Genomic DNA, 27,190 nt, shown 5'->3' on the forward strand with positions numbered 1-27,190 from the left:
CAGACACAACAACATCCAATATTTCCACTGTCTCCCCCTCTTTCTCCTCCTCCACCTCCCACCCAGTTACGTCCACACTCAAACCTGCATGCACTACATCATCATCCACTACCTGCATCATCACAACACCAAGCAGAACATATACCTCACTGGCATACACCTCCACAATAGCCATGCACACTTCTCCTGTGTCCTCTCCCACTGTGTCTGTCCTCCCCTCCTAAAGTACACAAACGCAAGCACTCAGACACCCAACAGCCATCCACCTCACAACAGCATAGAGCTCATGCACCTGCACGCAAATCCAACAGACACCCCCAAAAACCACTCCCTCATCATCCACTCCCATTACTTCTCCCTTTTCCCACCCCAACATCCCTAAAAAGCTTTTCCTTTCTACCATTGACCTCTTCCCTACCACTACCCCCATCCTGCACATATGGCCAGGGTATCACAAACCCAGCCAAGCACCTCAGCCACACAGTCCATGGGCCCAGTTTCATCCGCAGCTACTCGTGGTGGAAAGAATTCCAGGCCACATATACTGAAGGGGAAGGAGCCTGCACCTGCCATCCGAAAGGGGAAGGAGCCTGCACCAACAGGCAAGAAGGACAAGGAGCCTACACCAGCAGGCAAGAAGGGCAAGGAGCCTGCACCAGCAGGCAAGAAGGGGAAGGAGCCTGCACCAGCAGCTGTCACGGAGCCCCCACCACCAACCCTGGTTGTGCAGCCATCTCAGGGTGCAGGGGCTGTGCAGGAGCCTCCCACCACCACCACCAGCACCACCACAGTGCAGCCATCTGAGGGTGCAGGGGCTGTGCAAAAGCCTCCCACCACCAGCACCACCACAGTGCAGCCACCCGCGGGTGCAGGGGCTGTGCAGGAGTCTCCCACCTCCACCACCAGCACCACCACAGTGCAGTTGTCACCGCTGGTGGACGCAATTTGATCCAGCCTCCATGGGTTGCTCAACGGCCTGTCCCCTCCAGAACCAGTGGGGGAGACACCCACCTGAGAGACTGTGGCCTTGAACTCCCCAGGACCAAGTACAGGGCATGTTGCCCCCTCCAGAGCCAGAGGGGAAGACACCCACTGAAGAGACTGTGGCCTATCACTCCCCAGGACAAAGCACAGTGCATGTGGCCCTCTCCAGAACCAGTGGGGAAGACACTCACTCGAGTGACTGTGGTCTTACACTCCCCAGGACCAAGCACAGGGCATGTTGCCCCCTCCAGAACCAGTGGGGAAGACACCCACTCGAGAAACTGTGGCCTATCACTCCCCAGGACAAAGCACAGGGCATGTTGCCCCCTCAGAACCAGTGGGGTAGACACCCATTTGAGAGACTGTTCCCTATCTCTCCCCACGACAAAGCACAGGGCATGTTGCCCCATCCAGAACCAGTGGGGAAGACACCTACTCAAGAGACTGTGGCCTTGCACTCCCCAGGCCCAAGCACAAGGCATGTTGCCCCCTCCCGAACCAGTGGGGAATATACCCACTCGAGAGACTGTGGCCCTGCACTCCACAGGACAAAGCACAGGGCATGTTGCCCCCTCCAGAACCAGTGGTCTTGTTTCCGCTTCCGGCTGAGGTGCCTGCCTATTTGCCAACTGATGCCCCTGCAGTGTTCCCTCCGTATTGATGCAGGTGACAAGTGGGGCCTTGGAATTTTCCCTGGGGCCATGTGGCCCATGAGAACTGAGGACTGGGCAGTGTCCCTTTTTCTGCACATTTGTAAATATCTGAAGCATTGGCTATATTATTATTTATACTGTGTTGATATTATTACAATCACTTTGGTACATTCCTGTTGTCCTTGCATTATTCAGCCGATTTAGGGGGATTAACTTGTTTTCTTGTGCAGCTGGTTGTGTGTGTGTGGGGTATGTATGGTGCGTGTGTGTATCACTGTTGTTTTCCTCCCCCCCTCCTTTGTGTACTATGCAGCTGTACTAACTGTCGTCATCTTCGTTAGCGTTGCTTTTCGTGGTGGAGCAGATCGTAGAATATCATCAGAAATACTTGCAGTTCTGGTTTCATGGTGGTGTGGTTCTTCCCCGTATCTCCAATGGTGAGTCCTTTCACTTCTGTGTAGTGTTTCTGCCAGGCTTTTGATGTTGTTGGTACCACCCCGGAAAAGGTGGCGGATTGTCTGGTCATAATATGGTGGGTGGAACTTTGACTTCCGCCTGGCTGTAGGCAGCTACCGCCGTGGTGCCTGTTGTTTCCACCCTGGTGGTCGGTGTGGTACATTGGCTGTCTTTCAGAGATCTTTCTGCCATGGTCATAATTTGGCAGTAGTTACGAGGGTCGTAATGAGGGCCTATGTCTCTTTCAGTATCCAATCTGCATTGTCTGAAATTAAAACATTGATTTCAATAATGATTGGGTTAAATAAACTAAATTTACAAACTGCAGGCTCATAAAAAAGGGGCTCAGTTCAGCACTGCACCTGCAAAGCCCATCATGATACGGTTTCAGGCACAAGTAGCTAGCACAAAAGGCAAAGCAGGCCATGGCTCAGGGTAATATTCAGGGTGGCTTTGAGGAAGCCATGACACCAATAAACCCTTCAATTCATTCAATGGCATCGACCCAATATGGACAAGGGCATGGGGGGAGATGTGAGGTTGAATTTTGAATAACCCCTGCTCAGATCGAACAGGGTGATGAGCTATTAGATGACCAAATGGATTTTGCTGGAACTTTAAAAAATTGTTCTCCATCATAAGGACCAGAGATGCAGATACTGCGGGAAGGTCAAGGTAGACTTAATCAAAAGGTACCGAATGCAATAAGGGGAAAAGACCTCTTTAGAGGGAACAATCTGGATGCTGATGCTAATCTCTCTATTACGGAGATACTGAGAGTCCTGTCAATAGAACTGAAGGGAGGTTGTGAGACTTCCAATACTAATCAACTAGAAATCAAAAATCTTTGTGAGGATTTGGGCAAGAAAATTGATGATTTAGCCGGACGAACTGCCGTTTTAGAGGTGGAGGTGGGAGATTTGAGGACTGAAGTGGAAGAAAATAAGGACAAGATTCAAAAACTGAGAGTAAGAGAAGAGGAGGTTATGGTTAAACTAGAGATGTTGGAGAATAATCAAAGGAGAAATAATCTCAGGTTTTTTAGAGTTCCGGAGGGGCTGGAAGGGGATGATTTGAAAGGTTTAGTAGTCCAATTAAAACAACAAGAAGGCCTGCTTGGAGAAGGAGATATTGATATAGCGAAAGACATCCAAAGAGTACACAGAGTCCTGGCAAAAATGCCCCCTAACAGGGAAAAACCTAGGAAAATTTTGGTCTGTTTTCATACGTATGGAATTAAAGAGCGTATTTTAACAGCGGCTTTGAAGAAGAAAAACCCTTTCGGTGGGCGGGGTCCCTTTTGAGATAAGATCTTACAAGTGTAATGTTAAACAAGCAGTGGGAGATCGGGAAAAGAATTGATGCATTAAAGAAGTTGGGGGCAACAGCCCAATTAAGGTTCCCGGCATCTTTAAGAGTGATGGAAAATAACAAAATGTACATTTTCAGGGATTGTAATGAGGTGGATGAGTTGATTAAGAGTTTGGAAAAGGTGGAAGAATAAGTCCCTCTCCTTTTAGCTAACAGTGAGTTTGTTATGAGATAATTAGGGTTGAGTTAGAGTCCGGCAACAGTGCCCTCCCCTCAGGTTATACTTGATTAAAGGTGTTATGGGGGGTTCTCCCAGGGTGTTTGGGGATGAGGTAGGTCGGGGCGGGTGAGGGGAGGGGGGTAATGGGGAGCACAAGGTGGGTATCAAAAATGGGAAATAAAAAAAAAGGAAAAATTAAAAATGAGATCCTCGGAAAGGTGGAATTTGAGGGTGGGAGGCGGCAGCGTAACTATAGGTGCAGATATACTTGGAAGTTGGGAGTGAAGGTTTTGAATGTCCTGTCTTGGAATGTTAATGGTCTATGGGTAAAGAGCAGACAAAGGAGGCTTTTGCAATACATGAAAGACACTCCTGTGGATGTTTTAGTATTGCAAGAAACAAACATGTCTCTGCAGGAGTGTTTGGATGTGTTCAAGCCTTGTAAGTGGTTACAACAGATAGTCAGCACTAATGGTGCTGGGGTAGTAAGGGAGTAACTATTCTCATCAAGAATTGTCTAAATATCTCAGTTGTGAAAGAAGTAGTTGATAAGTCCAGGAGATGGGTAGTTGGCAGATTAAGGGCATATGATGTCGTATTTATATTAGCGGGTTATTATGGGTCCAATAGAGACGATGTTTCCCCTTTAATAGAGCTATTTCACATTTTGGTACAATATCAAGATCCCATCATTTGGATGGGGTATTTAACCTGGTTATTATTATTCATTCGATAGGTCCGCTGGTAATAGGGTTCATGAAAAGATGCAGGCTCTGGTTCGCTTGATGATGACGCAGCTTGATTTATGTGATATTTGGAGAGAGACATTAATAAAAAATATAAGCATCAATCAAGGATTGATTATGTATTAATTGATGAGGGCTTGAGAAAAAAGGTGGAGGAAGTATCACATGTAGGCTCCCACCTTTTGGATCATTCGGCTATTAGTTTGAAGATAAGAATTTCAATGAGGGGAGGAGAAAGTAGATGGACATTAGATAGAACAACATTATTGGATGATGAGGTGATAGCTGAGCTGCATGTAGACACTGAAGAATTTTTTAGTTATAATAGAGGGTCTACTTTGTTAGCCCTGATATGGGATGGCTTTAAGGCCTTTTTGAGGGGGAGATTGATAAGAGCTGCATCAGTTAAGTGGAAAGCCCACAAACAGGAGGTTAATACCTTAGAAAAGCGGATACACCAAATTGATCAGAGGCTGGCGTGCCCAGATTTTGAGCAAGGTGAAGTAGAACAATTGCATATGGAAGATCAGGCGGCTCGATTAAATTTGGTTGCTGTAATGGATAAAAGGATTCGGTTGAGATATGAGGCTAATAGGGCAGCTCATTGTGAGTATGGGGAGAGTTGTGGTAAGATGCTGGCCTAAAAATGAAAACGGACCTAATTAGAAATAGGGTTACAGAAATTCATTGTAAGGATTCTGGAGAGGTGAAGAGAAGTTGGAAAGAGGTTGGAGAATGTTTTACAGCTTTTTTATGGTGCTATATACAGAAAATGTTGTGGTGGCGCCTGAGGCAGTGAAGGCGTGGGTTGGTGATTTAGGCTTAACTTCACTAAATGAGGAAGAAAAGTTAATGATAAATGGGCCGATCATGACGATGGAAGTGGAGCGAGCTATTAAAGCTGGTAAATTGGGTAAGGCACCAGACCCGGATGGGTTAACCCTGGAAGTTTACAGAGTTTTGTGGAGTAGTATAGTGGAACATTTTGTGGAGCTCTGTAATGGTATTTAAGATGGTGCTGGGCTCCCCCCCTTTGTGGAAGGAAGCTACTATTACAGTAATATTAAAGCAGGGTAAAGATAAAAAAAAAATGTGATTCCTAACGACCAATATCACTGCTTAACTGTGATTATAAGCTCTTTGCAAAAATGTTGGCAGACAGATTGGCGATAGTGGCTGGGAAGCTTATTCACATTGATCAAAAATGTTTCATAAAGGGAAGGTACATGCATGAATTTATAAAGGGTTTGGTAGGGAGAATTGACCTTGCTTGTACATGTGAAATTCCTTTAGCAGTGGTAACGGTTGATGCAACAAAAGCTTTTTATAGGGTTAACTGGGGTTATCTGATTACTCTATGTAAGATTTATAACCTAGGCAGGAAGTTCATTAAGGTGTTACAAAAGATTTATCAGGATTCAACTGCAAGGATTTTAGTAAATGGATCTTTAACACCCCCGTTTAAGATTGACAGAGGTACGAGACAGGGGTGCCCACTCTCTCCACTATTATTTGATCTGTATATCGAGCCTTTTGCATGTAGAATAAGAGGATATCAAACAATAGTGCCATTTTCATGTAGGAATTTATCCAGAAAGGTAGCACTATATGCAGATGATTTGATGGTTTAAACAACTAATTTCAACCAAGCAAAGCCAGCAGTGGAAGAAGTGATAGCGGGATTTGGGGAAATTTCTGTTTCCGAGATTAATAACGATAAGACTGAGGCCATTATTTTGGAATTTGGATCCTAGTAGTTGGCCTACAAAAAGGAAGGTTAAATACTTGGAGATTACTATCACACACGATATAGATGAGCTAGCTAAAACAAACTTTATGAGATTATTGAAAGATACAGATCAGTTGAGGAAATGGATGAATCTTCCCCTAACTATTGTAGGATGAGTAATTTAATTAAGATGGTGATTTTACCTAAGTTTGTATTTGTTTTTAATTCAGTTCCGTTAATGCATAATAAGGAATGGTTAAAGAAACTGCAGGGGAAAATTAACACCTTTATTTGGGGCTCTAAAAGTCCCTGTATTGCTTGGAAAAAGCTGAGAAGGAAAAAAGAGGACTGGGTGGCTGTCCCGGATGTGCAAAACTATGCTTGGTCTTTTCTATTGAAAAATGTAAAGGAATTACTCAATGAGCCAGGATGTTCAGAGCTGGGGGAGATACTTAAAGTTATGATAGAGATAAATGGATGTGGACAGTGGGGTTTCTTATATAAATTTGGAGATCCAAAGTTTTTTTTTAAAGTGAGATTTAAGGTGCTTCAAGATGCAGCAAAGCTTTGGTACCTGGTAAGGAGTATTAAAAGTTTGCCATATTATAGCGGGAATGCTCCCATTTGGGACTCTCCAGGTTCTCCCGGCTGGACTAAAGATCCTTTGGCAGTCCCATTGAAGGAAGCGGGTCTCGTAGAATTGAGTAATCTTTGCTATCACGGGGAGATATGATCAGATGAAAACTTGAATAGAGAGGTGGGGGGTAACCTCACTAAGTTCAAGTACTTTCAGATAACAAGCTTGGCGAAAAATGTGAAGGAAGAACTGGGAGGATCAAATGATTTGGAGGACCAGGCTCATTTGTTTACCCTGTTGAAAAAGGAGGTGACTAGTTGGTACTGGTTAATAATGAAGAGTGCAGATGGCAAATTTATCCTCCCAGAGGGAATCTGGAGGGATCACTTGTCTGGGGTACAAGTGAAAGAGCTCTGGCTGGTATATCTAGCTCTTTTGTGTAGCACAGTTAAACCTGCTTCCCTCAGGAGAAACTATTTGTTCTCAATTCATAGAGCCTTGTGATCAACAGCGAGGCTCTTAAAAATGGGGACAGAAGCCCTTGTTAATTGTAACAAATGTGGGCTACCTGCAGCTGATGATTTACATATGTTTTTGGTGTGCCCCCAGCTTGGAGAGTTTTTGGGAAAGGTGGGCGGAGTGATAAGTAAGATCTTGCAAGTAAATCTGGAGGTAAGAGCACCACTAGTCATATTCGGGTGCTGTCCTGATATTTCGGCAAGTAAGATGGATGAAGCAAAATGACTTTTTTATATGATATTATTGGCCAGGAGAGATATATGTAAAAAGTGGACCAATCCCCTACCCCCTCTTTTTAAGTATTGGAAAGACTCAAAATTGTATAACCTAAAATTGGATTATAGAGAAGATCATTAGAAATACAGGTTTTGGATGGCGTTGAAAGAATGGTTGAGTCAACACGTGGATAAGTCCAAACTTTTATTTTGTGACCGGTCCAATGATTATATACTATGCTGGGGGTAAGAGTGTCCCTTGCAGTTTGAGACGGGACCGAATGAAGATGGGATTAAAGGCAAGACAGGTGGTGTTTTTCACTTGAGACATTCTGTGAAGTCTGTGAGTAAACTGCTGCTGAATGACCCCCTTCCCACTCTGAAGCATTTGAATGAGAACCAAACAAAAAAAAAGTAGCTGGTGCTGTGATTCACCATCACAGCTCTGACCTCTCAGACAGCATTAAAGGTGGGTGAGGTTATGGAAAAGCTGTTACCTACTGCAACTATCAAATAATGCTATGACAGATCTCACCCAAAGGGAATTTACTGAAGATTTCAATGGGTTATGTCAAAGTGCGCATACCCCTTTTTTGCATGGACTGGTTGTTACTGAGGCTGCAATGTGAGTTGGTGTGGTTGCCATGGGTATCCTGACTGGTAACTTGACCATTTGTTACATCTCTTGCATGAAAGTGTCTGCGTATTGATATTTAGCGTTGATCTGTCTGTGTTTATTACACAGATGAAATAATTGCCATTGTATACATGTCAATCCTTTATATGCTGATCTTTCCACATTGTGGAGATTGCAAGGCTCGAACACAATTGACTTTACATTCACTGAGGTTGTGCCGTGTTTGCTGATGATGGCAAAATATCATCTGAGAAGCATTGGGACAAAGGATTCTGGAACTGTTAATAATAAAAGCACATTTCATGCTCTGCTATCTTAGTAACCTTTACTGTGTGTCACACCTTCCTTGAATACAAAGGCCCAGTTATACATAGCTATTCCACATCACAGCGCAGAAACCAAAGTTGCTGTGCTGCATTGTGTGACGGGAGAATGCTGGAAAGAGTCATGTCAGATATATCACACTCTCCTGATCTATATAACACACTCTCCTCCTCTCTCCCTAGTGCCAGGGCACAATCAAGCAGTCGAGTGGTATTCCACACATCTTTGTACCACAGTACAAAAGTGTCTGCGTGAGTCTAGCATAGGTTTTTTTTTAGTGGAAGAATACACTTTCAGTACAAAATACTATACCTAGGCAAACTTTGGAACTTTTCACATGGATGCATGCTGTGCAGTTGAGCAGACATGCAGAGCAAGAAAAATGAGGAGACATAAAATCATTTTCAGTTTTAATGCATGTTTTCTACTGGGGCATGTTTTTAGTGCAAAACATTGTGTACTAATGTTAGGTTTTGCATCAAAAACCATTGGTGGTTGCACTGGAACAGCCATGAAATGCCCTCTTGATGCAGAGTGAAGCAAAGAAGTACTTTGTGATGCTTTGAATTACTTTCAACCAATTTTCCACCAGTGCTGCAAAGTAAACCAACAAATCATGTTGTGCTGGTTTGCAGCACGTTTGTGACATGCTGTATCACAGCTTTGCACTTCGGCATAATACATTCTTCACACGTGCAGAACCCATGTCCCGTGCTGCCAAGCAGTGCTGGATGCATCTTTTGAAGGGTGACATTCTGTACGCAAAAGTGACACGCAGATTTTATTAATAACTGGTGCTCAATGATGCACACATATGAAACAGTTTTAAAAATGTTGTATTCATTTTCTCACAAAGAAATCAAACAATTCACTTTGATATCTTCTATCTTCTTGGATTCTTAAACAAGCAATGAACCTTAGAGCATTTGTTTTAGCAGAAGATTATTAATAAGTAAAGCAAAGTGAATTATTGATAATGAAAAGGGTGAATAATTGATTGAGAGAGTGAATAATATTTCAGCACTTTTGGTATTTTGTTTTTGTGAAGATTATTATTGTCACTACACACATTAAGCGTCATTTACAAAGAAACGTTCGCTCATGTAAATAATAGTTATTCACCAGGACAGGAAATTAATACGTCTTTTTGAATACAAAATATTTAGCATTGTTATTAGGAAGTGATCAAGACTGTTCTGACTGTTCTGATGGTGTGCTGTATTTTTCTTTTAATGATGGGCAAACAGAAAAGTAACATACGTGTTTCATAAACCATATGAACAAAAACTTTAGGTGGAAAAATCTGCAAAATAGTTTAAAAATATTTGATGTTTCATTTGATGTATGTTTTGAACATTGGAAACAAAATCAGATCTGGGGCAGAGCCAGCCCATGCAGGTGAATGTATAGCAGAAGCAAGATTTTAAACAAATTCTAAACACAAATTTGTATCCAATGGAAGCCACAAAGGGGTTTTCCAAAGGAGAACGTTGCAATCTATTTTCAAATGCAAAATAAGGCAAAGCACCATTGTTGTAGGGCTTAGTTTAAGTCTCCATTTTCGCCTTCATTCTTAACTTAGCATATTTTTTTAAATCGTGGTGTGCACATGTTTTCCCTTAACATGAGAATATGCCACACAAACATATGGTCCTGAGAGGCATTGTTGCCCTGTAGTCTGTACAATTAGTTCTATGGTCACTCAATTAGAATGTGATTCCCTTGTTATATTTTTATGTTCATAGCAGATAGCCCTTGCGCTCTAGACTAACTGAAGATACTGTTCTGCACCTCTGACACAGTACAATAAGGATACTGTTTTATTGCTTGGTGAGAGACACTTCCTACCAGGGTTATCTTGTAACTGCTGTGAGCTGTGACTGAGATGCAGCCTTGCTGCCCCCAGCCTTCATCCTGAGAAGGACAATAGACATTCAAAAGAAGAGTGCAAGTCAGCACATTTATACTGGTGCATTCATTAATACACTGAGGCCCACTTCCTGACAAATAATGCCAAAGTATGGGGCTATTTCCTTTAAAGGGGTCTGGCAGAAGATACTCTCACTATCCTCTCTCTAGTGTAGTACTACTAGTAATAGGTGGGAGTAATATTAGGAACAATTAATGCAGTTGTTTGTGGTTTCACTATCCTAATAATGCTCATTACAATTATGTGTTTTATCTGTTCAATAGTCGCAGCTCATGTTTTATGGACGAGGATAACATTTTTTCAATAAATATTTGAAAATGTATTCTCATAACTTTTCTTGTGACACCTTGGGCATGCAAAAATGACAAATGAAAGGATCTGTTTTCATGAATTCCTTAGAAATTGGAGTGGTCATCTTTGAGATTACCTACAACATCACCCAGAGAGGTTAGGGGTTTTAGATGTGGTACTATGAGCATGCTTAACAGGCCAACATTTACTGCTGATATACGCAGACTCAGGCCCTAATTATGAGTTTGGTGATCCGTGGACTGCCATGGTGGCGTTTCCGGTCTGACCGCCATGTGGTTGGTCATCAGACCACTGTATTATGAGTCATGCTGTCCTATGGAGCAAAGATGGTTGTGGTCCCACCGGCACCACCAGGCAGCAGAAACCATCACGATTACGAGGCAGCACAAACAGGCTGGCAGAGCCTGTGTTGCTGCCCAACACATTATGAGGTTGCACACTGAAAATGTGATGAGGCAGTCCAACCACCATGCATCAGCAGGCAGAAAAGTGGACTTTAAAGGGAGACACTCACCTGTAGGCAGCCTTACACTTCTAGTGCCGCCATGGAGTAGATCACACATGTCCTGCTGCTGCTGCTAATCATCGATGAAGCACAAAATCCATACCTCCATGGGTGCAACAGACCATAACTAATCATGCCTATCTGTGTCATTAAGCTAAACAATAGATCGTCACGCCATCAGCCACATCTTATGGGGACCACCCTACGGCACCAAGTACACCTGTCATTATGTTCCACATCTGAATCAGACACAGCAAAGGACACATTCACAGTCACAATACACCTCCTTTGGGTAAATCACTCACACTGCACGGCAACACTATGCAAAAACACACGTCTGCTCATCTCAGGCACAGGAACAGTGAAGTGTACATAACATTGTCTCACATAATACCAACAACACGCCAAATCACATCAACAAATACTACTCACACACTCACATTCAACACACCTATGTATGGATGTTGCATGGAACACAAACACCACTCACAGTAAACAGCCCTGCAATAGACACACACATCACCCACATTGCAACACAAAGTAAGGACAATAGGATGCACAAAAGACAGAGAGACAAAAATACAAAGCTCACTGTGCAAACAATACCTGCACAATAAGGATGGGGCTATCAGGAAAACTCAGGAATGTAGGCTGCACTGGGACACATATAATTTGCACATGCCCCTTAAACAACATTTGCACAGGAACCGACCCTACATATATCTCAGGGAGAAACAATACTAGACCCAAATGTCATGCCTATCTGCACAATGTGGAAGTGCAAGTCAACAAAGCACATACAACTCCAACTGCATGGAACTTTCCTCTACATGAAGTAGCTGCAAGGTACACACAGCTAAATGGACACATGCACAGTCAAATGGAAACAAAGGTAACACAATTGAGCACACTCCATGTCTGCAGAAATCAAACTCAAGATGCCACACATTGTTGAATCCATAAGTCATACACAGGGATATGTCTAACACCATACATGCTCGCATTGGACAACACAAGATAAAAAATATTTACATACCAAACAATACACAATACCATCACACCACCATTGCATTTACAAACACATACCCATACAGTCAACATATACCCTTCTCTTGAGGGACACTAGCGCTACCCACAAAGTCAGATAATGCAAACTACAGCACATAGATCAGCAAGCAGGCTGAAATGCAGACAACTGTAGGCAGACAGCACAAGCCACTCAGGAACAACATAAAGGTAGAAAAGGAATTCTAGGACAAATGTATACCCAAAAAACAACAGTTTGGGTTTATAAAATGTAAAGTTTTTGAAGTCCAAGGCCATTGGCAGGTCCATGTGGTTCCTCATAGGCACATCACTGTGCCGTCACTTGACTCCTAACTGCCAGGGAAAGTCCACAGGAAGGGGCATCAAGTATGCAGGCAGGCACTTCAGGGATCATCTTTGGGGAGTGAGGGGGTGGGTTGGATTTGGAATGGTGGGCTTGGTTCTGAGAGGGTGCACTAATTATTGGAAACGGTGGGCTTCTTCTTGAGCGGTTTTGGTGCTTGCATAGTGTGACAGGGGAGGACTTGGAGGTGAAAAGGAGCGGCTGGGAGTTGGGTCGGGGACTTTTGAGTTTGGGATGTGGGGCGGGGGACAAGGAAAAGGTCATGGTCAAACAAAAAATGTTCTTAGTTACAAGGGGACAGTCAGCAGAAGGAAGTGGGGATTTGGATGTCGAGAGAGTGGTTGTCTGCTGTGTTGGTGTGGATGTTGTAGGTGGGTGTATGTGGGAGGTAGGGTTGTGTTCAGGTGGTGTCTGTTGCATGGGTGAGTGTGTGCTTTTGTGTGCCTTGAGCAGCTGCGAGGTGCTGGGGTATAGAGTGGTGGATGAGTGTGTGTCTGGGAGATATCTGTTGGTATGGTGGTTGTGGTGGATCCCATCGAGAAAATAATTAACTTCAAGTTCCTTGTCCACGCTTCCAAGGCCCTCCACGACCTAGGACCAGCCTACCTCAACCACTGCATCACCTCCTACTCCCCCACCAGACCTCTCTGCTCCACTCAACAAGCTCTAGTCACCATTCCCTGCATATGGAAGGCCTCAGCGAGTGGTAGATCCTTTGCCCACCTCGCTGCTAAGAGTTAGAACACCCTGCCCCTGCACCTCGGGCAGTCACCATCACTGACTCAATTCAGGAAGGACCTTAACACCTGGTTCTTCAACGGAAGCTCAGAGGACTAACCCTCCTAGGGCTAGTCCTTGAGACCCTTACGGGTGAGTAGGTGAACTTTTTAAACCATGATTTGATTTGATTTGGATGTCTGTGTGTCTTTTGGCATTGTGTCTTGGATATGCTGGGTGTGGTGGGTGTGTTACTGACTGTTGTGGTGGTGCCTGTGGATATGCTTGATGTCTTGTGTGTGCTGGTGAGGGTGTCTGGGGAAGTGGTGACTGATACTGTGTCTGTGGGTGTCTGTTGTTTGCGTGCATGCTGGTGTTTTGTGGTGCTTGTGGTTGTGCGTGCTGCTCTTTCGTGTTGAGGTGGGTATGTGCGGATAAGACTATGTGCTTGGGGTACATAGAGAAATGGAGGATTTAGAGTGGGACAAGGGAGGTGTGGGGGCAGAAGGTAGGGGGTGACTTGCTGCCATCAGAGCCTGAAAAGATCTCTGTAGACCAAACATTGCACCACGAACTTCCAGGAATACATTGTTCTGCTGCAGTTTCGTTGCCAGTCCCTGGATGGCACTCACAATGGTTGACTGACCCACAAAGATATTTCTCAGGAAGTCATTAGCCTCCTCAGTGAGGGCAGCAGGGTTAACAGGGGCTGGGGCGGAGGAGTCTGCTGTAAATGAGATACCCCCCCGAGCGGCCATGGCCAACTAGGTGGGGAGCAACAGGAAGGGTGGTGATAGAATGCGGATGTCGGGCACAGATAGTACAGAAGTATGTCCCGATGGATCCTCCACCACTAGGAAGCGTCCACTGGAGGAAGATTCCAATGATGAAGATGATGTTCTGGTCTCCCCCATGGCACTCCCCTCACCCTCCGGGCCACTGTGTCTCTCTATGTCGTGGTGTCTTGACCCGAGGTACTGTGGCCTGTTGCGTCTCCACTCGGCTGTGCCCTGTCTCCTTCACTTCCCTGATGCTGCAAGTACAAAGAGAAATAGGGTCATCACATGTCCATGATCACACTTGAACAACAGCTCTGATTAGCAGACATTACCATGATGTCAATCAGGCCCCAGCAACAAACTCCACCTAAGTAGCCCATACATGTGCCATATCATATGCATGCATGTCATCTGAACTGTCAGCAGTTGCCCACAGGAAAATCAGGATCTCAAACAACTAAAATTACATGACTGCAGTTGTGCAATCACATTAACCATTGAACTAGTAGGAGATCTCATCACCCTCAAAACTTTGCCCCATAGAGCAGACCCCCATTATCTGTTGTCATACCCATTCCCACGGATCCCACAGAAGGTCATGCCACATCTATTTGTCACATACATAATGACCCAAGAAAAAAAAATGATGCTTCAAAATCTTGCCATGTTGCTGACAAAAGTACAAAATCCTGGTGAAGGTGACATGGAAATATTTATGTTGTAAGGGATCCTATTCAGTTTTATTGGGAATCAGTTTGCTTAGCCTTCTGGCTGGCAGACCTGTGCTCCCGTCACCTAGTGACTTTTAGCCTACTTAGCCTGCTCTGTTTTATTTATTATTTTTCCAAGATGGCTGCTATGGTTAAAGTTAGGGAGATGTTTTGATTTCACGTTATCAGTGCCACTCTGTGAAGGCGTCACTATCAGCATCAAAAACAAGTGATATACGTAGGTATTCCCATCAAGTTGCTTTCCCACTTACATGTGAAAGGAACATAAGGTACTTTTGGAGGGAACTGTTTATATTATTGCCACCCCAAGCATGCCTTCTTATCTATTGTTTGAGAACATACCTTCGCCAGAGGTCCTACAAGATCTATATAAATGCATCTCGCATGGAGAAGGTTATCAGAGAGATTCCTACCAGATGCATTAACGCTATCTATGCTACATGTCACCTTGATGCAGACCCAGCCTTAGTGTCCCCATGGAGTCTGATCTACAGACCTCATTCCGAGGTAACGAGGGTTGGTGGCTCTTCTCATGGAAATGGTACTGGCAGATTAGGTTTAACACACCTAGGTCTCTTTAGTTTAGAGATTAGGTTCTCCATGCTAGGTTTTTAGGGATTTTCTACCTTTCATGTTTATTGCAAGAGGGTGGGGTCTTCGTATTCATGACTCTCATCTTTACAGTTCTGCTTCTTGCATTGTTCATTATCCAAATCATAGCAGCTCATGCATCTTACAGTAGATTGCAGTCTTGTTAATAAAGCCTACTGAAAACTTTACTGCATCTCCTTCCTTGTCTGTGTGTGAACGAGACTTATTGCTCATGTGAGAAAAGAGTAACCTCTATTTAACCACGACTCCCTGAGATATAGCACTATAAAGACCATGCGTAAAGGCTGCCATAAATCACCTTTTACTGTTTGGGTTTTAGTAAGGTACTGATTGTGAGCCAGGAGGGTTGGGCCGGCAGTTGTGACTTGTTGTAGGAATGGCCTGGTCGCCTACAAACAAAACTTCTTTCATCCCCAAACCAGCACTCTTGCCTAGATCAAGAGTCCAACAACGACAATATCACACTGGCGGCAGTTCCACAATGATCACTTCACCAAGGTATATTTGTCCCAATGGGTCATGAAGGCAGTACTAATGTTGCTCAGATAGGCCACACATGTGGCATGGAAATGGACAACGTGGACATCACGTTCATTATGTCAGCGAGAGATGTCCCCAAAATTCACAACACAATGAATCAGCAAACCCCAGGGTAATTACCATTCATGTCTGGCACCCCTTACAATGACATACTCTGAGTGCATCAATAGACACCATTAGTCCCTTGGATGTTAGAGAGGCCCGGAAATTTGCAAGTACTTGTTGAAGGCTCTCAACATGTTGCCCAACTGGAAGCTACATTATTGACTCCATCATGGTCATGCTGACCCAGATGTCTGTCTGTAGATGAATGCTTGCACCCAAACACATGTGATTTCAACCTAACTGCAAGTCACTCCACCATGCATGCCAACAGTCAGGTTACAAGCCTTACCCATTTCACATGTGCAGTGCACATCAATAGCATACAAATGCACATTGTGGCTCAAAACTCTAAGCCTACCTATCATGTCCTTAATTCCTACTGCACTGTATGTGAAGGAATAATGACATCATCCCGTCAGCACAGGTAGACCATACATGAAATAGCAGCTTACAAATGTTTTGCTAACCAGAAAAGGACACATGCCCACATGCAGGCACAAGGAATGTTGGCAACAGTGATGGCACATAAATCATGTCAATGGACATTCCCCACTTTCCAAGGGAAATCATTGATCTTAAGCCATACCCAAAGCACACTGTGTGCTTTGTTGCATGTATGATGGCCATCTTCACAATAGTAGTGAGCCACCAGCACCCGTCATATGCTGAAGACAAGTAGCCTCTTGGTGGCAGATGCCAATATACACACTTCACCAGACACATGGCTGAGGACAGTGATTCATCACTACCTTACATTTGACCTGTAACTTTGAGGAGTAGTGGTCTATTGCATACAAATTACACCCACTACAACAACATACAGGACTTGATTGATCAATGCACACAGCCATGTGTTGTCTCTGGAGAGCAAAATGTCTGTAGATTACACACAGGTTTGTACTTGGTGACTGGGCCAATAGGCAAGACACATCAGTGTACAACACATGACATGTCTACACAGACAATCACTCATCTACTGTGCTACATATGGATTAATCCTAATCCTAAACAGAAGCTGTCAGAACCTAACACATTCACTTCACAATGTGACAGGCAGGAATATGCCCTGTACTCACACGTTCTGACTGATGTGCTGTCCTCAAATACCCATCAAGGTCTGTTTAGGCCACTGCCAGAATGAGGGCTACTAGAGGGGCCATGGTGTGATGGACACCACACCCATAGTGGGAGGACAGCCCGAGCTGGACCACTGTTATTTTCCAGGCACAGTGTCTGAGGTCCTCTGAACTTGTATTGCAATATGTGCTCCGCTGGCTGTGGACCCCCAGGGTCTGCACCTTCTTGTCAACAGCTCTCCAATGGCCTTTCTTTTGATGGGTGTTGACCTGCATAAATGCAAAATAGAAATCAAGAGATTAGAATCACAAGTTTCATCACAAATGGTTGAGTCACATACATTTCAGTAACATCAAGCTAGGACTTTTCTATTTGACACTGCTCTCCCAGTGTGAAACACAAAAGCCAATAAGTACTGGGACATGACTACAGACATGTATATTTCCATCTGCAGACTAAGCCGCCATGAAAAATTATACACCTATGTGGCTTCTAAATGGTAAACTCCTTAGGAATGACTGGATCAACAGATTCAATTCACACTATGTGAGAATGACTCACTGCATGCAGTCCCTATAGGCAACTGCAAGAGTACAAACATCAACATTAAACATAAGTAATAATCAAGGGGCTGACATGGTGGGTACAGAAAGTGTCTCTTCCTTTTCCATGTGTGGACGTGCTCTAACAGATTTAGACTCAAGTCAATTCAGGGATTGGGGCTCTGTGTTCTGTACCTGTACCACAAAACACTCCTTTTGATATATGTGCCCATCCTACAGAGATGGCATCCAACAAAGAAAATCATGCGTTGTACAGTTTCTGCTATGTGACCAGGATACTGAGTCACATATCATGGCCTCCCAGGAATCTACACACTAACTGCTCTGTGGGGCTGTCAATTATGCAATACACCTGTACAGAACAAATATGACCTGTCTGATGGTGAAAACAGAGCTGTGGGAGTAAGGGATGTGTCATGAGTCTAAGACACACCTTGAAAATTATTCTAAATGTACATATGGACTAGATTAATGATTTTCCTCTGAACTTATTCCTAATCTATTCAAAGGAATGAGGCATTCAGGACAGGTTTTGCTTGCCACCAGAGCCTCATATTGACCTCATAACAGGATCTGCTGGGTATAGGGAGTGGCACAGTGCCACAGTTGCATAGCCAGAGGGACCCTTCCACAGCCTAGACTAGGTCCCATAGTGAGAGATACATTTGACGGGCCCTGGTCTCTGCAGGCTGTGCTGACAGAACCTACATGACACTCCATTCCTATCACTTCTATACATGACATTACAACATGTAGCCAACAACAATTTAGCATGTGGTGTATTTGGCAACTTGATGGACAGAATGACTCATGACATGCCATCCACACAACAGTTTAGCAAGGGCAGATGTGGTTTTAAAGATCTGTGGCACTGTACACATTGCTCACATGACTCTCAACTGACTCATACAACATGCTTGCACAGCTCATGCTGTCATGCACATATATGTTGTCTGACATTTATAAGAATCATGAAGAAAGAAATGTCAGTGGATGGCAGTAATGTCACCTTACCGAGTTATATGCATCCAACACAAGGATGATCTAAGACCCCCAATAGCCTCATACAAAACAATGTGGCTGAACTTAACATATTGCACTGGCCACTAACACCTGCACATTGTCAATTCCATTGATGCCACACAAACCGCAACAACAGGCACACAAGTAGTCTAACTGGCACACCCAGGCACATTCTATCCTGTGATGAGGGAAACAATGGGGAAATACAAGAAAATTGTGCACATGTTGTACTTCTGCTCCTCTGGTAAGCCACAGTGCTGTCCATACTAGGATAGGACCTCATGAAAAACTCTCTCAAGCTCCTCTTGCGGGATGTGACATGATTGTTCCCAGAGGTGGCACAGAGCAGCTCAGGCCAAGGAGGTGTTGCTGGCAGCAGTGTCAGGAGTCAAGTGAGTGACTCTGCAGAACATGGCGGTCACATATGCCATGCACGCGCCCGTCACTGCTGGCAGACACAGCCATTGGCCATCAATAGCCACTGGCAGCAACGTTAGCCTATGGCTGTGTCCGCCGTGGTTGCAACAGCCTTCCTCCATGATGACTTCCACCGGCGGTCAAAGGCGGTTTCTAATGTCCAGTGGAGTAGGTCAGGCAGCCACCATTTTGGCGGCCTGAAATGCTGTATTTGTCTTTATAAAACTCTGTCACACCTGCAAAAAATGATTTTTTATCTCACAAACATGCTTGTTCTGTCTTGTCATGTAGGTCCTATCACTGAAACACCATTGTAGTGTGTTGCAGGGCACATATGGCATTTAACAGTGGAGTACAGTCCACCACCACATACATTAATTTTGGCAGTAGGGCCATCCAGTCACATTCCGAGGGGGAATTGTGTTGAACATCTTTGAGTTGGGTCCATATTCATGTTGTGGACATGTGTGGAAAACCATGAGGTGACGTGTGGCCCTTGTGATTTTTGCAGCTGTGATGTGTACTGGTTGCCATTTCTATCCATTCAGAAATGCCTTGTCACATGATATGATTGACATGCATCATGTATGTTGCTGTGGACACACTGACTCATGTTGGAAATCATGTCTTGTCATAAATAGGTGTCCAATGAAAGGGAAGATGCAACAACCTCCTGTCTACCGCCCAGTGCCAGACACTCGGACCATCGAGCAAAGCCATATAATAACATATTATCGTCTGGATAGGCAAACAACAGTGGACTCATGTCGTCAGTTTGAGCCAGATCTGAAGCCAGCTGTAAGTTGCCTAACCAGCATACCACCCATTGTATAGGTCATGTCAGTATTGCAGTTCTTAGACAGAGGGTCCTTCCAACATACCACGGCCCTATCTGCTGGTATGTCCCAACCTATGTTCAGTCTGTTGTTGAAGGATGTCCTCTCAGCAATGTTGAAACACTTGGACAGCTATATCCGGTTTCCCTGACATGAGGATTTTGCCCAGGTGAAGGCTGACTCTTATGGTTTTGCACACATCCCACATGTGCTGGCGGCCATTGATGGCACACAAGTTGGTTTGGTCCCACAGCAGGCCAATGAACAAGTATATCGAAACAGAAAGAACTTCCATTCCATTAGTGTTCAAGTTGTGTGCTTGGCAGATCACTGCATTTCACATGTCTGTGCCCATTATCTGGGTTCAGTCCATGATTCCTTTATAAAATAGAACATCACCATACACCAGCTGATCTCACAACTGCAACCAGAGAAGACCTGGCTGGTTAGTAAGTCACATCTGTCCTGTTTGTGTGTGTGTCATGTCAGGTGCCACAATCATGAAGCGAGTGACTCATTGTTGCACATATGTCCCATTACTTGACAAGAGACTCCGCATATACGAACTGTCCTTGGTTGTTGATGCCACTAAGGGATCCAACTAGGCCAGGGGAAGTCCACTTCAATGACGCTCATGGAAGAACAATGTAGGTAGTTGATTGGGCATTTGGGCTCCAGAAGGCCAGATTTCGGTGTCATGACCAGACTGGTGAAGCCCTCCTCTACACACCCTGAAATGTGTGTCACTGTGGCATGCTGCATGCTCTACAACATCACCCTGCAGAGGAACATTCCATAGATCCCAGAGGAAAGGGGGCCTGCACTGACACTGGGAGATTATCCTGAAATGCAAAGTGAGGATGACAGTGGTAAAGAGGAAGGAGCTGATCTCAAAAGCTACTTTTCATGAGTGCAAGTATGTCATGTGATGTCATGACTGTGACTGTACAATGACCTGTAGTTGTAAGAATGTGTGGAATTGAGTGTTTAGCAAAAACTAGGGAGCTAACACACTTCAATATTCACCCAAAGGATACTTGAAGAGTTAGCCTCTAACATATCCCTACCTTGATTATGTTGTTTTGTTTGTGTCATTTTCATTGCAATTTAATTACATTTCCAGTAGCTTGCTATGTGATTTGTGTAATAGATATGTTTTAAAGCCTATACTCCTTGTTTTGTCTTTGTACAGGTACCTTCACCATGACATGCTCATGTAGGCATTTCCGAGTTGTGACGGTGGCAGATATCTGATGCTGTTGTGACATAGAAAGTGGACATGGATTGTTCGAGCAAACGTAGGTGACATATTTGAGGTGTATGAAACCTGTGCCAAGGCAACATGCACGGTGTTTGGGTGGAAGGACAGAAGTGCACATTGCACTTGTTTTGTGTGCTGTGTTGGGCCAATTGCATTATGTATTTCATCATGTGGGAATTAAATATGTAGTTATCGATTGAGAGCAAGACATTCACCCTTCACACTGTCTAACCACTATTCTTGTATGACCTGTGTGTACTTGTTGATGTGTTTCATCATTGTAGGCCACAATGCCATTGCCACAATACTGATATATATTTGTGCCATTCCTCCAGGTGCACGGTCAGTGGATTATGATGGGCCTGTGAACATGGACTTTTCTACTGCCATCTGCTTGAATCTTGGATTATGTCATGTTGGATTACTTTGGTGTGGTATGTGATAAGGGTCAATCTAGTGACATCATCCACTTTAATGTTTGCCTATTCTACAGGATAATGTCTGAAAAATCCCTCCCTTCTGTGGTCTGGGGGCTGTACCCTGGAATATGTACTTTGAGTCAGTATGAGTCACACATTCTTATGTCACAAAGGTCCAGACATATGGACAGCCTATGTGATGTGTACTTGTTCATATGTGTTTGTTTGTAATGGTTGTAATCCTGAGCATGTCATTGTGTAACTGTAACATATTCCTCCTTGCACAAGTAAGTTATGTCTTCATCATATCGTTCACACGGTCTTACACCTCTACATAACAAAATACTGAAATGAAATTGTGATGGGTGAATTTATTACAGTGCTGATGCAGTAAATTGAATGTTGACAGAAAAGCCTAAAAATAATAAAGTGAAGGTGTCAGTCATGGTAAATTAAATTATTGGAGTTGGTGCTACACCGTTGGGAGTCCAAAGTCCAGACTACTCCTTCCATTGCAACTGGTGGGTAGTTTGGGATCAGTCAATAGTGTGAATGTGTGGCACACAAAGTACGTCCTGTTGGAAGAGATCATTTGCTGGCAGTGTTTGGTGTCTTGCCATCAGCACCTCCTGGATTCTTTGTTAGACCTCCCCGGTTCTGTGGTGGGGGATCTGCTGCTACAGAGGCAGAGGTGTCTGGGGCTTGTTCCTCTGGCTGGGCCCCACTTTCAGTGGTTGGCACAGATGAAGAAGGACCTGGTGTTGATGTGCCAAAAGAAGAGGTAGAGAGGTGTGGTTGAGCCCTGCTCAGGGTGGTGTTAATGTCCCTCATCACCCCTGTTATGGAAGCCATGTTGGTATTGTGATCCTCCCACTGTTCATGCATTTCCCTGTGCAGGTCCCTCTGTAGCTGCTTTATTTGCCTGAGTACGATTAATACCTGGCCCATCACACCTTGGGACTCCTGATAGACCCCAAGATGTAGCTGATGGTATCTTGGCAAGGAGAAGCCCAGTGGCCGGGCATCCTGGGGTAGAAGATGGTAGACACTGTGCTTGGTACACAGGATGAGGGGCAAATGGTTGCCAGTTATGTTGAGGCATCTGGGCTAGGAGGTATTGATGTGGCCATATTGAGACTCACTGTTGGTGTCTGACCAGGTTGCCCAGATGGGCCAGAACCGTCCTCGACGTCCAGACATCCAGGATTGTCTTCTTCACTGAGGGCTTAATCCAGGGGGTAGTGGCAGTCTCTTCTGTGGCCTCTGTGTGCCCAGTGGCAGCTCAACCTGCTGAAATTTACAATGTTACTGGTTGTATTGTGACATCTACCTCCAACAATGTAGTGTTACATTAAGCATAGACCTTGTACAAAGTTATTTTGCAGTTAATTTTATTGTGGCAAGTAGCCATGATATTGGGTGTATTGACCTTACATTTGTGAAGCATGCCAATTCCATGTAAGACAAGCAGCTGCTAAAATGTGCAGATCATTAGCCCTTGGGAGGATGACCTGAGAATGCCATCTTGCCACCAATGCAGGCAAAAACGTGGCTAGTCAAGATATGTCTTTAGCCATTTTGAGGCAGACCTAGGTCTATGTTATATATGTGACTGGAGTTATCTTGTACCTGGTGCAGTATGAATGTGTCTGCTGCCAATACCAGTATGGCATTGCATCTTTCTGTCTTTGGGATCATTGTTTTTCACAATGGACAAGCTGCCCTTCCCATCCCCAATAGTTTCATCTTGGTGTAGCTGGTCAAGATCAATCAATCAATCAATCAGTCGCATTTATAAAGCGCGCTACTCACCCGTAAGGGTCTCAAGGCGCTGTGGGGGGGGGGGGGGGTTCAATGCTCGAAGTGCCAGGTCTTGAGCTGCCGTCTGAAGTGAAGGTGGTCTTGTATGGCGCGAAGGTGGCTGGGAAGGGAGTTCCAGGTCTTCGCTGCTAGGTAAGAGAAGGACCTGCCTCCGGCAGTGGCTTTGCGAATGCGTGGTACGGCTGCCAGGGCTTGTCCGGTCGAGCGTAGGGTGCGAGGAGGAGTGTAGAAGGAGATGCGGTGGTTGATGAGTTCTGGTCCGCGGTTGTGCAGGGCTTTGTGTGCGTGGGTGAGGAGTCTGAAGGTTATCCTCTTGTTGACTGGGAGCCAGTGGAGTTTCCTCAGGTGTCCGGAGATGTGGTTGTGGCGGGGTATGTTCAGGATAAGTCGTGCAGCAGCGTTCTGGATTCGTTGTAGTTTCCTCTGTAGCTTGATGGTGATGCCGGCGTACAGAGCGTTCCCATAGTCCAAGCGACTGGTGACGAGGGCGTGGGTGACGGTCTTCCTGGTGTCGGTGGGGATCCAGCGGAAGATCTTGCGGAGCATGCGGAGGGTGTTGAAGCATGCTGAGGTCACCGAGTTGACCTGTCTGGTCATGGAGAGGGAAGAGTCCAGGATGAAACCGAGGTTGCGTGCGTGGTCGGTGGGTTGGGGAGTGCTGCCTAGGGCAGGAGGCCACCAGGAGTCGTCCCAGGCGGTAGGTGTAGGGCCGAGGATGAGGACCTCCGTTTTCTCTGTATTCAGTTTAAGCCGGCTGTCTGTCATCCAGTTCGCTACTTCCTTCATGCCTTCGTGTAGTCTGGTTCTTGCTGAGGTGGGGTCGTTGGTGAGGGATAGGATGAGCTGGGTGTCGTCTGCGTAGGATATGAGGTTGAGTCCGTGTTTGCGTGCGATGTTCGCCAGGGGGGTCATGTAGATGTTGAAGAGGGTGGGGCTGAGGGAGGATCCCTGGGGGACGCCGCAGATGATCTCCGTAGCCGTGGATCTGAAGGGGGGGAGGCGGACTCTCTGAGTTCTTCCGGAGAGGAAGGAGGTGATCCATTCCAGGGCCTTGCCTCTGATGCCGGCGTTGCTTAGGCGACGTATCAGGGTGCGGTGGCAGACCGTGTCGAATGCTGCAGAGAGGTCCAGGAGTATGAGGGCCACGGTTTCTCCTTTGTCGGTCAGGGATCTGATGTCGTCCGTGGCTGCGATGAGGGCGGTCTCGGTGCTGTGGTTAGCTCTGAAGCCGAACTGTGAGGGGTCGAGTGAGTCGTTGGTTTCCAGGGCGGTGGTGAGTTGAGCGTTGACGATTTTCTCGATCACTTTGGCGGGGAACGGTAGGAGCGAGATGGGCCGGAAGTTTTTGAGTTCGGTGGGGTCTGCTGTTGGTTTCTTTAGGAGGGCGTTTAGTTCAGCGTGCTTCCAGTTCTCCGGGAAGGTGGCGGTGGAAAAAGATGTGTTGATGACGTCTCGGAGGTGGGGTGCGATGATGTTGTCGGCTTTGTTGAAGATGTGGTGCGGACAGGGGTCGGATGGTGATCCTGAGTGGATGGAGTTCATGACGTGGGTGGTTTCCTCAGTGGAGGTTGAGTTCCAGGTGTGGATGGTGGTGTTGTCGGTGGCGGGTTCCGGTGGAGGGTTCGAGTTGGCTGTGGTGAAGCTGTTGTAGATGTCGGTGATCTTGTGGTGGAAGAAAGCTGCGAGGGAGTCGCAGAGGTCCTGTGAGGGAGGGATGGAGTTGTTTTCGGCGTCGGGGTTGGAGAGCTCTTTGACGATGCCAAATAGTTCCTTGCTGTTGTGGGCGTTGCTGTCTAGTCTGTTCTGGAAGGCTGATTTTCGTGCTGCGCGGAGGAGTTGGTGGTGTTTGCGGGTGGCGTTTTTGAGAGCAGACATGTTTTCGTCGGTCTGGTTGAGGCGCCAAGTCTTCTCGAGGGTGCGGCATTCTTTTTTGGAGTCCTTGAGGTCGGGGGTAAACCAGGAATTTTTCTTGTGGCTGTTTCTGTTTGCTTGGGTCTTCAGGGGGGCCAGGAGGTTGGCGCAGTCTGAGATCCAGCTCGTGAGGTTGTTGGCGGCTTCGTTGGGGTCTGTAGTGCTGGTGGGTGGGTTCTGAGAGAGGGTCGATATGAGTTGTTCCGAGGAGATTCGGTTCCACTGTCTTCTTGGTGGTTGTTGGGCGTGGTGGTGTACGTTGGTTTTCTTGAAGCTGAAGTGGACACAGCTGTGGTCTGTCCAGGAGAGTACAGTGGTGTGGCTGAAAGAGATGTGTTTGCTGGAGGAGAAGATGGGGTCCAGCGTGTGTCCGGCGTAGTGGGTGGGGGTGTTGACTAGTTGTTTCAGTCCCAGGTTGGCGAGGTTGTCCAATAAGGCGGTGGTGTTGTTGTCGGTGCGATTCTCCAGATGGAAGTTGAGGTCCCCTAGGAGGATGTAGTTGGTGGACGGGAGTGCGTGTGGGCTGATGAAGTCTGCGATGTCTTCGCTGAACTTTGTGCGTGGTCCTGGTGGTCTGTATATCAGGGTGCCTCTGAGGGTGGTCTTGGGGTCGCTGTTGATTGAGAAGTGGAGGTGCTCGGCGTCGGGCAGTGAGTTGTCGCTGTAGGTTGAGATGCGGATGGAGCTCTTGTGGGCGATGGCGATGCCTCCTCCGGTGCGGTTGGTGCGGTCTTTCCTGATGATTTTGTAGCCGTCGGGGATGGCTATGGCGATGTCGGGTGCCGAGGAGGGGTTCATCCAGGTCTCGGTGAGGAAGGCGATGTCCGGGTTTGTAGAGTCGATGAGGTTCCACAGTTCGATGGCGTGCCTGTGGACTGATCTGGTGTTGACCAGGATGCAGTTGAGGTTGTTTCTGGGCGAGTCGTTCCTGTTGGGTGTGGTGTGAGTTCGTAGGCAGGTGAAATGGCAGTTGCGGCAGGTGAAGGGTCCGTGGGTCCGCTTCGGGGTGGCGCGGCAGCAGGCCGGCGTGCGGCCGGGGTTGAGAGCAGTGAGGAAGGCGGAGTTGTGGGTCAGGCGGGGGAGGTGGGGGTCGCGGGGGCCAGGGGTTGTGGCGCTAGGCGCGGTCCAGGCACGGACGGGCGCAGACGGGCTTGCCTTAGGCGCGCCTTCGGCGCGCCAGCGGCGCGCCCGCTGCGCGCGTCCGCTGCGCGGCCTCGCAGCGGCTGCCATTTAAGGGTAGCCGGGGAGGAGGGGTCAGCTGGGAGGCGGGAGGCGGGCGGGCGGGGGAATCTGGAGGCGGGAAAAAGAAAAAGCAGCGAAAAAGGCGGCAAAAAGAACGGCGGCAAAAAACGGCGAAAGGCCAGGTAAAACTCTAAAGGGAGGGGCTGAAAATGAGGGAGAACGGCAGGAGGGGGCACACGGCACTCAGGGGGACACGCACGGGATACACGGGAAGAAAGGAGGATTCCGGTCAGTCAGTCAGCACAAGCACTCGGGGTACACGGGTAAAGAGGGGGCACACTCGCACACACTCACAGGATGAGAACGGTGAGGAGGGCAGTCAGGGACTGGTGGCGCTGCGTGAGCAGGGGAGCGACCTACCCGAGGGTCAGTGGTCGCTACCTCTGCCTCGCAGCGGCCGCCATTTAAGGGTAGCCGGGGAGGAGGGGTCAGCTGGGAGGCGGGAGGCGGGCGGGCGGGGGAATCTGGAGGCGGGAAAAAGAAAAAGCAGCGAAAAAGGCGTCAAAAAGAACGGCGGCAAAAAACGGCGAGAGGCAAGGTAAAACTCTAAAGGGAGGGGCTGAAAATGAGGGAGAACGGCAGGAGGGGGCACACGGCACTCAGGGGGACACGCACGGGATACACGGGA

Source organism: Pleurodeles waltl, chromosome 2_1, assembly GCF_031143425.1.
Source record: "Pleurodeles waltl isolate 20211129_DDA chromosome 2_1, aPleWal1.hap1.20221129, whole genome shotgun sequence".
In the NCBI taxonomy this organism is placed as follows: Eukaryota; Metazoa; Chordata; class Amphibia; order Caudata; family Salamandridae; genus Pleurodeles; species Pleurodeles waltl.